This window comes from Nicotiana tomentosiformis, chromosome 1 (genome assembly GCF_000390325.3).
Source record: "Nicotiana tomentosiformis chromosome 1, ASM39032v3, whole genome shotgun sequence".
NCBI classification, from domain to species: domain Eukaryota; kingdom Viridiplantae; phylum Streptophyta; class Magnoliopsida; order Solanales; family Solanaceae; genus Nicotiana; species Nicotiana tomentosiformis.
Genome location: NC_090812.1, coordinates 1,508,020 through 1,517,078, shown reverse-complemented (window position 1 = coordinate 1,517,078; position 9,059 = coordinate 1,508,020).

Here is a 9,059-nt window from a genome sequence, read left to right as displayed (position 1 = left end):
AAAAATTATTTTGCAGAGGTTTCAAACCGCCGCAATTCGTAACTGAAAATTATTTTAAAAAGATATAATTTTAGATTTATAGGGGTCAACCGCCGCAAAGTAACCGCCGCTACTTAGTTTTGGCGATCAGCAAAAAACTGCCGCAAATTGATTACGGCAACTCTTATTGTGGGGGTTTTAACGACTGCCGCAACAACATATTGCGGGAGTTTCAAACTGCTGCAAACCTTTAAAATAACCCCCGCAATTAGGCCATTTTTTTGTAGTGATCGAAGAGTATTCCTTCACTCTCGATCACCTTATGCGTCTCTATAGTCCCTGACTCTATCGAGTGGGGCTAGTCAAGCTTGCTCGCCGGGCCAGTAGGGCCCCGTTCTCGATATCGATGAGGCTCGGGACCGAGGTTGGATGGGCCGTTTTGTTCTAATAAAGACTTCAGATTTGATCCCTGATGAGGACATGCCATTTTCCGAGAAATGGAATATGAAACGTAAGTATTACTTTGCCTTGAAGATTTAATCTATTATTTCTCCTCTTATCTCCTTTTTTATGGGTGTTTTTGGTGCTGCAGTTGTGGACCAGATGCCGGATGTGGTTCCCCAACTCAAGGAATAGGTCGAGGACCTTATGTCACAGAGACCGTACTCCAAGCGTGCCGGATGGAATTATCGAAGGGTTGGTGGGAGGCCCGTAATCATGGTAAGTTTCCCTTCTGGTTTGATAAGGTTTTGAATTTCTCCTTGTATTGTCGAATTCTTATTGGCTCTATTTTTTTGTAAGTCTCCCCAAGGACGTTGCTATGAGTCCTCTATCTGAGGGCGAGGATGTGCCTCTCAAGTCCCCTTCTCCGAGGCAAGGTGTCGAGAAGAAGAGGAAAAAGGCCCCGAGCCCTCTAGACTCGGAGAAAAAAAAACCAAAGAGGAGGTTGGCGCGTAAAGCTAAGGAAAGTACCAGCGCCCTCCCATCGGACTCGATCCGCCGACTGAGGGATGAGTCCAAAGAAGAAGAACAAGAAGATAACTCTAAGCTAGTGGATCGGGTGCGAACCGCTTTGCCTCGAATGGAGGAGGCCGTTAAGAATGCATTGGCTGGTACCTGTGAATCAGAACGGGGTGCGGCTGCTTTGCCTCAGGTCAGGGAGGTCGAGAGAGAGACTGGGTCGACACTTCTCGAGAAGAAGAAGGTGTCCCGAGGGATGAGCTTGGGGCTATCGACCTTACCGGGTCCCGTTAGATCTCAGACGCCAGGATACGTGAGGCCAGTATGCTAGAAGGTCGTTCTTACGAGGGGCCTCAGGGGGCGACTAATATCCACAACTTCTTGGATGGGTTAGAGTCCACTGCCTCAAAAGATGTCACTAGGCTTGGTGACTTACCGGTGCTAAGGAAGGTACCATCATCGGGTGCCGGTGGGTCTTTATCGTGATGAAGCTGGTGGATCGGTTCCCTGCCCCAAGTGTTAACCCTAACCGCAAGCGGTCAATCGATTTCTCTATCCTGGAGGATGCCCGGGTTGTTTTTGCCTCCGTGGGGGTTGCTAGCTACCTTAGTTGCTTGGTGACCAAAGAGGACCAATCCGCGATGGATACGGTGGAAACGCCTTGCCTATTCAATGAAGCCCAACACGCTTTGAATCGGGTAACTTTGAGTGTCACTCCATTATTTATTTTAAATTTGAAGTTGTAAATAATCCTAACACCTTTCTTTACGCTTGCAGGCCTCGGTATTGCACCATGAGGTTTTCCTCTAAATCCGGGAGGAGTTAACCCACCACGAGGTTGAGGTTCGGGAGCTCACCAAGAAGAGGGATACTTATAAGCTTCTAAGTGAGAAGCTTCAGACCGAGTTAGAGGCGGCTCGGAAGGAGCATATCGAGTGGGCCGAATAGGTAAATTGAGTAATTGAAGATAGGGACAACGAATTGGACTTAGTGGCTAACAATCCGATCCTGCAGGTTCGACAAAGGCTTGAATAAATCGGGTAGCTCCAGGCATAGATAGACACGATACAAACTGAGGCCGAGGAGTTCAAGAAAAATATGGACCTCATAACCTCGCAAAAGGAAGCTGTCCAAACACAACTAGCGTCGGTTGAGGCTCAACTTTGGGCTGCAAAGGAGAAGACCTCGGTACAGGCCAAGAGGATCGAGGAGCTCCAATCTGAGCTTAACTCGGTTGTTTCTGGCCAAGAGAGCCTGACCATGGAGCTTGAGGCGGCCAAATCTGAGGTGGCCGTGGCCAGTACCAAGGCCGATGCTAAAGTGGCACAATTCAAGGTTGACGTCGAAGCTATTCAGGCACAGGCCAAGAGTGGTGGATCATGCAAGGCGGGGAAGCTCGAAGGGAAGCCCTCGAGGGATTCCATGCTCGGGGCTTTGACATATTGGCGGAAATCGAGAATGTCAAGGTAGAAGAAGCCAAGGCTCGGAAGCTGGATTTTCCCAAGAAAGACTCCGAGAGCTTAACTGAATCTGAAGGTGGAGAAGACCCTGAGGATGAAGATGCTACCCCCGATGAGGACCAGGCCTCTTAGGCTACTTAGGTCTTTAGATGTTTTTATTTTTTGCTTTTTGCATCTTTTTGAGGTCGCTTTGGCCATTGTACATTTTTATATCAGGCCATTATGGCCTTTGTAAAAAAGATTATTTATACAAGGCTTTCTTTCCCCTTTGGCTTCCAAATTTTTCCTTTACTTTATTACTTGTATTCATAAGGGCTGAAACGCCTTAACATAAAGTAATTTAGGTTGTGTTCGAAAGTTCAAACAAACCTTGCCTTTGCCCTATTTTGTTTTAAGGCGTCTTGGGGGTTCGGTGTTACCGGAACCTTTTCCCTAAGTAGGTAGCCGAGATTGTAGTTTGCCAAGGGTAGCCTTTAGAACCAGTTGTGAAAAAGTTTCTTTTTCGAAGGCCTAGTTATTGTTACGGGCTTCGGACGTCTCCGAGACGTATTAATTTGGCCATAGCCTTTTAGTTCGGGAGCTGTCCATTGGACTTATTTTCCCGAGCTATCCGGGCTTGCCCAAGATAACAGTCCCCGAGTGGAGTGGTCGTGGATTTTAAAAATCGGGGAGTTGCCTAGTAGGTCTTATGCCCTCGAGGCCTAGTGACTTGGGCATGCTCGAGTTTTTTGGACGGCGGTCCCCGAGTGAGGGAGTGGTCGTTCGTATTCCGGTTATAGACTGCCCTTGGGCTCGTTATTTTCAGGAGATCGGAAGTACGAAACTCTTTAAGGGATGTAAAGAGAAATGTTTTTAAAACATAAGATGATTGCAAGGAAAGTACTTCTGTTTATTCTTGTGCAAAGCAGTCATACATGCGTACATGTTTTATGCCACGGTTTGAGTAATCAATGTGGGCACGGTTCGTTTGACCATTTGGCCCTTACAATAAATCCTACCTATCGAGACCCTTCCTTTATGAAGTAATTTCCTCGCTAAAGTTGATATTCGAAGTTAATGCATATCTGAGGGTAATACCCCCAGTATCCGAGGTTGATTGTAGAGGGACCTCGGATATTGTTAAATTGACCTTCGATACCGATTCGTGATCGGACTTGATTCTAAGTTAGCGCGAACCATTGTTGTCTCGTTAAAAACCTTACCGAAAAACCCATTTGGGACAAAACCAATCTAAGGAAAAAAGAGTGCAATACGTGCTTTCAGAATTAAAAACTTCGTGCCGCTTCTTGTTGATCACCTGCAAGTGTTAGTCCAAAATAAAAAGGAAATGAAATGGGCCATACCTTAGCAGTAATATCGTTTTAAGTGTGACATATTCCAATTGCTCGGTAATTGTTCTCTGTTCATCATTCCGAGCTTATAGGATCCTTTCCGGTGACCTCGAGAATCTGGTACGGTCCTTCCAGTTCGGACCCAATTTCCCTTCATTCGGATTTCGGGTGTTTAGGGTGACTTTCCTTAGCACTAAGTCCCTGACATTAAAGTATTGAAGGTTGGCCCTGAGATTGTAATATCTCTCGATCCGTTGTTTTTAGGCAGCCAATCGAACAAGGACGACCTCACGCCTTTCATCTGATAGTTCCAAGCTCGTATTCATGGCTTCGTCATTTGACTCCTTTGTCGCATATTGGTATCTGATATTTGGTTTCCCGACTTCAACCGGTATTAAGGCTTTGGCACCATAAACCTATGAAAACAGAGTAGCCCGGTACTGGATTTCACAGTCGTGCGGTATGCCCAAAGGACTTTGGGTAGGATCTCCTTCCATTTCCCTTTGGCGTCGGTTAACCTCTTCTTAAGGTTTTGGATTATGGTTTTGTTGTCGATTCGGCTTGCCCGTTCCCTCTAGGGTGATAAGGTGTCGATAAGATTCTTTTGATCTTATGATCTTCGAGAAACTTGCTCACTTTGTTGCCGATAAACTATTTCCCGTTGTCACACAATTTCGGATGGCATCCCGAACCGACATATGATGCGGTCCCAAATGAAGTCGATGACTTCCTTCTCCCTAACCTTCTTGTATACATGTGCTTCAACCTATTTAGAAAAATAGTCAGTCATAAATAAGATAAATTGAGTCTTACCCGGTGCCCATGGAAGAGGGCCAACGATGTCCATTCCCCACTTCATGAATGGCCATGGTGACAAGACTGAATGCAGCAGTTCCCCGGGCTGATGAATTATTGGAGCATATATTTGGCATTTGTCATATTTTCAAACAAACTACTTCGTATTTTTTTCCATGTCGATCCAGTAATATCCGGTTCTGATTACCTTTTAAACCAATGATTCAGCGCCTGAATGATTTCTGCAAGTGCCCTCGTGAACTTCCCTCAGAACATACTCAGTATCTCCTGGTCCTAGACATATTGCTAGTGGGCAATCGAACATTCTTCTGAATAAGGTTCCGTCTTCGGACAAGGTGAATCGGGCTGCCTTTCTGCGCAGGGCCCTCGATTCTTTTGGATCTGAGGGAAGTTTCCTGGTCTTCAAATATTCTACGTATTTATTTCTCCAATCCCAGGTTAAGCTTGTGAAATTTATCTCGATGAGACCTTCTTCGACTACCGACCTTGTGAGTTGCACAACAGTCCCTGAGTTGAGCTCGTCCTCCTCGAACGACGACACTAAGTTTGTGAGGACATCAGCCTCGCTATTTTGATCTCGAGGCACGTGCTGCAAAGTCCGTTCTTTAAACCGATATAATGTCACTTGTAACTTATCTAGGCACCTTTGCATTTGTTCTTCTCTGACTTTGAATGTTCCGTTAACATGATTCACCACAAGGAGGGAGTCACACTTAGTTTCGATCACCTCCGCCCCAAGCTTTTGGCTAGCTCGAGACCTGCTGTAATGACCCGACCGGTCGTTTTGAGTATTACAACCCCGCTTCCCACTTTACTGCTCGAATTGTACTTTACAGTTGTTGTGTGAATTGCCGGGGTAAATGGTTCAGGTCCGGTGAGGTTTTGGAATGAATTGGAACACTTAGTTCCAAGGTTTAAAGCTTAAGTTAAAATAGTGACCGGATGTCGACTTATGTATAAATGACCTCGAAATGGAATTTTGATGATTCCAATAGCTCTGTATTGTGATTTTGGACTTAGGAGCGTATCCGGAAAATTATTTGGAGGTCCGTAGTGGAATCTGGCTTGAATTGCCGAAAGTTGAATTTTTGGAAAGTTTTACCGGGGGTTTGACTTTTTGTTATCGAGGTCGAAATCCGATTTTGGAAATTGGAATAGGTCCGTAATGTGAAATGTGACTTGTGCGCGAAATGTGAAGTCATTGCGGATTGATTTGATGTGTTTCGGCACAAGATGTAGAATTTGAAAGTTCAAAGTTCGTTGATTTTGAATTGAGGAGTAATTCATCGTTTTGATGTTGTTAGGTGTGATTTGAGGCCTCGAGTAGGTCTGTGTTATGTTATGGGACTTGTTGATACAATTGGTTTAGGTCCCGGGGGCCTCGGGTGAGTTTCGGACGATTAACGGATCAAATTTGGACTTAAGGAAATGCTGGAAGTGCTGCTTACTGGTGTGATCGCACCTGCGAAGCTTTTGATCGCAGGTGCGAAGCCGCATGTGCATGAAATAAGCTGCAGAAACGACCAAGTGTGGAACTGGGCAGTGCTCACATGTGCGAGGAATTTGCCGCATCCGCGAGGCCACATGTGTGAAGGTGTTGGTGCAGATACGGACTGGGGCTGGCGTGAGGTGACCGCAGGTGCGAAGGGGAATGCGCATCTGCGAGCCCGCAGATGCGAGAAAAGGGCCGCAGATGCGAGGTTTTGGAAGGCTGGCTATTTCCGCAAGCACGTATTTTTGTCTGCAAATACAGATGCGCAGGTGCGAGCCCAGGCACCGCAGGTGCGGAAATGCCTGAGCAGTGTTTAAACGAGGGTTCCGAGATTTTTTCTCATTTTGGACATTTTGGAGCTCGGTTTGGGCGATTTTGGAGAGGAAATTTTCCACACAACTTGGGGTAAGTGTTCTTAACTCCCTTGTGATTATATTCCATGAACTTATCTTCATTTTTGGTGTAAGATTATTGAATCTTCAAGAGAAATAGAAGGAAATTTCTATAATGTCACAAAACAAAATTTTCAAGTTTGAATACCGTTTTGGGGTCGGATTTGAGTGAAATTAGTATGGTTGAACTTGTAATTGGATGGGTTGTCGTATTTTGTGAGTTTCTTCGGATATTTGAGACATGGGTCCCACAGGTGATTTTTGGGGCGTAATTTCAGATTTTATGGAAAATATTAGCGTTTTGATATGGAATTAATTCTTATAAATTGTGTGGACTGAGTCAAATTATTGTGACTAGATTCAAGCCGTTTGGAAGTTGATACGCGCAGAATGGAATTTCTGGAGCATTGCTTAGCTTGCTCGACATTGGATTTGGCCTGTTCGAGGTAAGTAACTCTTCTAATCTTGGAGTTGAGGGTATGAACCCTGAATATATGTATTTCGTGAATTGTTGGGAGGTGACGCACATGCTAGGTGACGGACGTGTGGGCGTGCATTATAAAAATTATGACATAATTGTTTCTATGGAATTTTGTAGTTAAATGATCTTGACATTTTCCATGCATTTTATGAGTTAGAGAAATTAAGCTGAAAAGCATATTAAAAATTATGATTGAGGCTATGTGCCAGTATTATTGGGACCCACAGAGGTCATATTGCTGTGAATTATTTGTTTTAAATTGAAAATTCATACTCAGTCATATTCATTGCATTGCATATCATAACTAAGTTTTATGACTCTATTTTGATGCATATAAATGTTTTGGTCTGAATGCCCTGTTTTACTAAAATGCCCGAGTGGCTTGAGAAGTTTATGACTGAGTGAGGCTGAGGGCCTGATTTGTGAGGATATTTATGGGATCGGGCTACACGCCGCAGCATGTTTGATATCGGCCAAGGGCCTGATTGTGAGGATGAGTGTGGATCGGGGCTGCCCGCCTGCAGCATACTTTATTATTATAGCACGTGAGTTGTCCGTGCAACACATGAGTTGTCCGTGCAGATTATAGCGCTTGGGCTGAAGGAGCCCCTTCGGAGTCTGTACACCCCCCCAGTGAGCGCAGGTACCTACTGAGTGCGAGTGCCGAGTGCTGAGTGACTGGGAGGCATGAGTGATTGTGAGGTATGCCCGAGTGGCACGAGTGACTGTGAGGTTTGCCCGAGGGGCTATATATGAGTGATGTTCTGCCTGAGGGGAAGTTTATGATTTTATCACTGAGTTGCATCGCATTGGCACACACACATGACATACATGCATAGAGATGTATTTTTCCTCATGCTGTACAATATCACATCATTCATGATTTCTCACACATTTTAACAGATGGGCATAGTGATGCATTTGTTCTACACGGGTTATCCGGAAGGAAAATAAAACATATTATTTATTATTGAAAAGATTTTTGGAGATATTTATTATTTTCAAACTATTCATATTATTGGCAACTTCGGCAAACGATTTGGGTTTTCACTGATGTATTTGAAAGAAAGAACTACTATTTTTGAAATCATTATTTGGCTGAGTATTTTATCCCTGAGTTTCTTTTGGTATTATTTGCTTTATGTTGTTTTGGATTATTGTGGACTATTGGTTTTGGACCCGACCTTGGTGGAAGCTCGTCACTACTTTCAACCTACGGCTAGATTTGTTACTTACTCAGTACATGGGGTCGGTTGTACTGATACTACACTTCTGCACATTGCGTGCAGATGTTGGCTGTTGTTGTTGCTGTGCTCGATGGTTGCGGGATTTGAAGATGTACCTGCGTTCCTGTTGTAGCTGCCTCTTGTTCAGGGTAGCCTTAGATTTATAAAAGCTCTGTTTATGTATTATTCAAACAGACTATGTATTTATTTTATTTTCGCTTTGTATACTCTATTCTTAGAAGCTCATGATTTGTACTACCAGTTCTTGGGGATTGTATAATATTAAGATCTTTATTCACTTAAATTGCCTTAATAACTATTATTGGAATTGGATAATTGAAAGTTGGCTTACCTAGCGGGTTGGGTTAGGTGCCATCACGACTGGTTAGATTTTGGGTCGTGACAAGGTGGTATCAGAGCTCTAGGTTCATAGGTTCTACAAGTCATGAGCAAGTGTCTAGTAGAGTCTTGCAGATCGGTATGATGACGTCCATACTTATCTTCGAGAGGCTACAGGGCATTTAGGATATATACTTCCCATCTTTCTTTCCTTATCGTGCGAGATTGATTCAGCTTGAGACATAAACTCTTTGAATTCCTTCCACGTATTCGTATGCGCACATGAGCGCTCAGTATCAGCTGTGCATCGCAGGCTTGTGATTCTATGAATGAGATTCGAGGTGAGTATTCTGTGTTTTGGTGGTGGGCCAGTCTGGAAGACTTGAGGCCATGGTTAGACCGCAACTTAAGCTCGATAGCTTCAATTGTAACCTGTACAGTTGGACTCATATGTCCGGTAATGACCCTACATTGGAATTTGTGGCTCGATGAATGGTGAAATGGCTTTGTGATGAGTATGATGTAACTGCGGGATATGTTAAGACGATTTGAATGTGACAAGAAGTGTTTCATTAAAATGTAA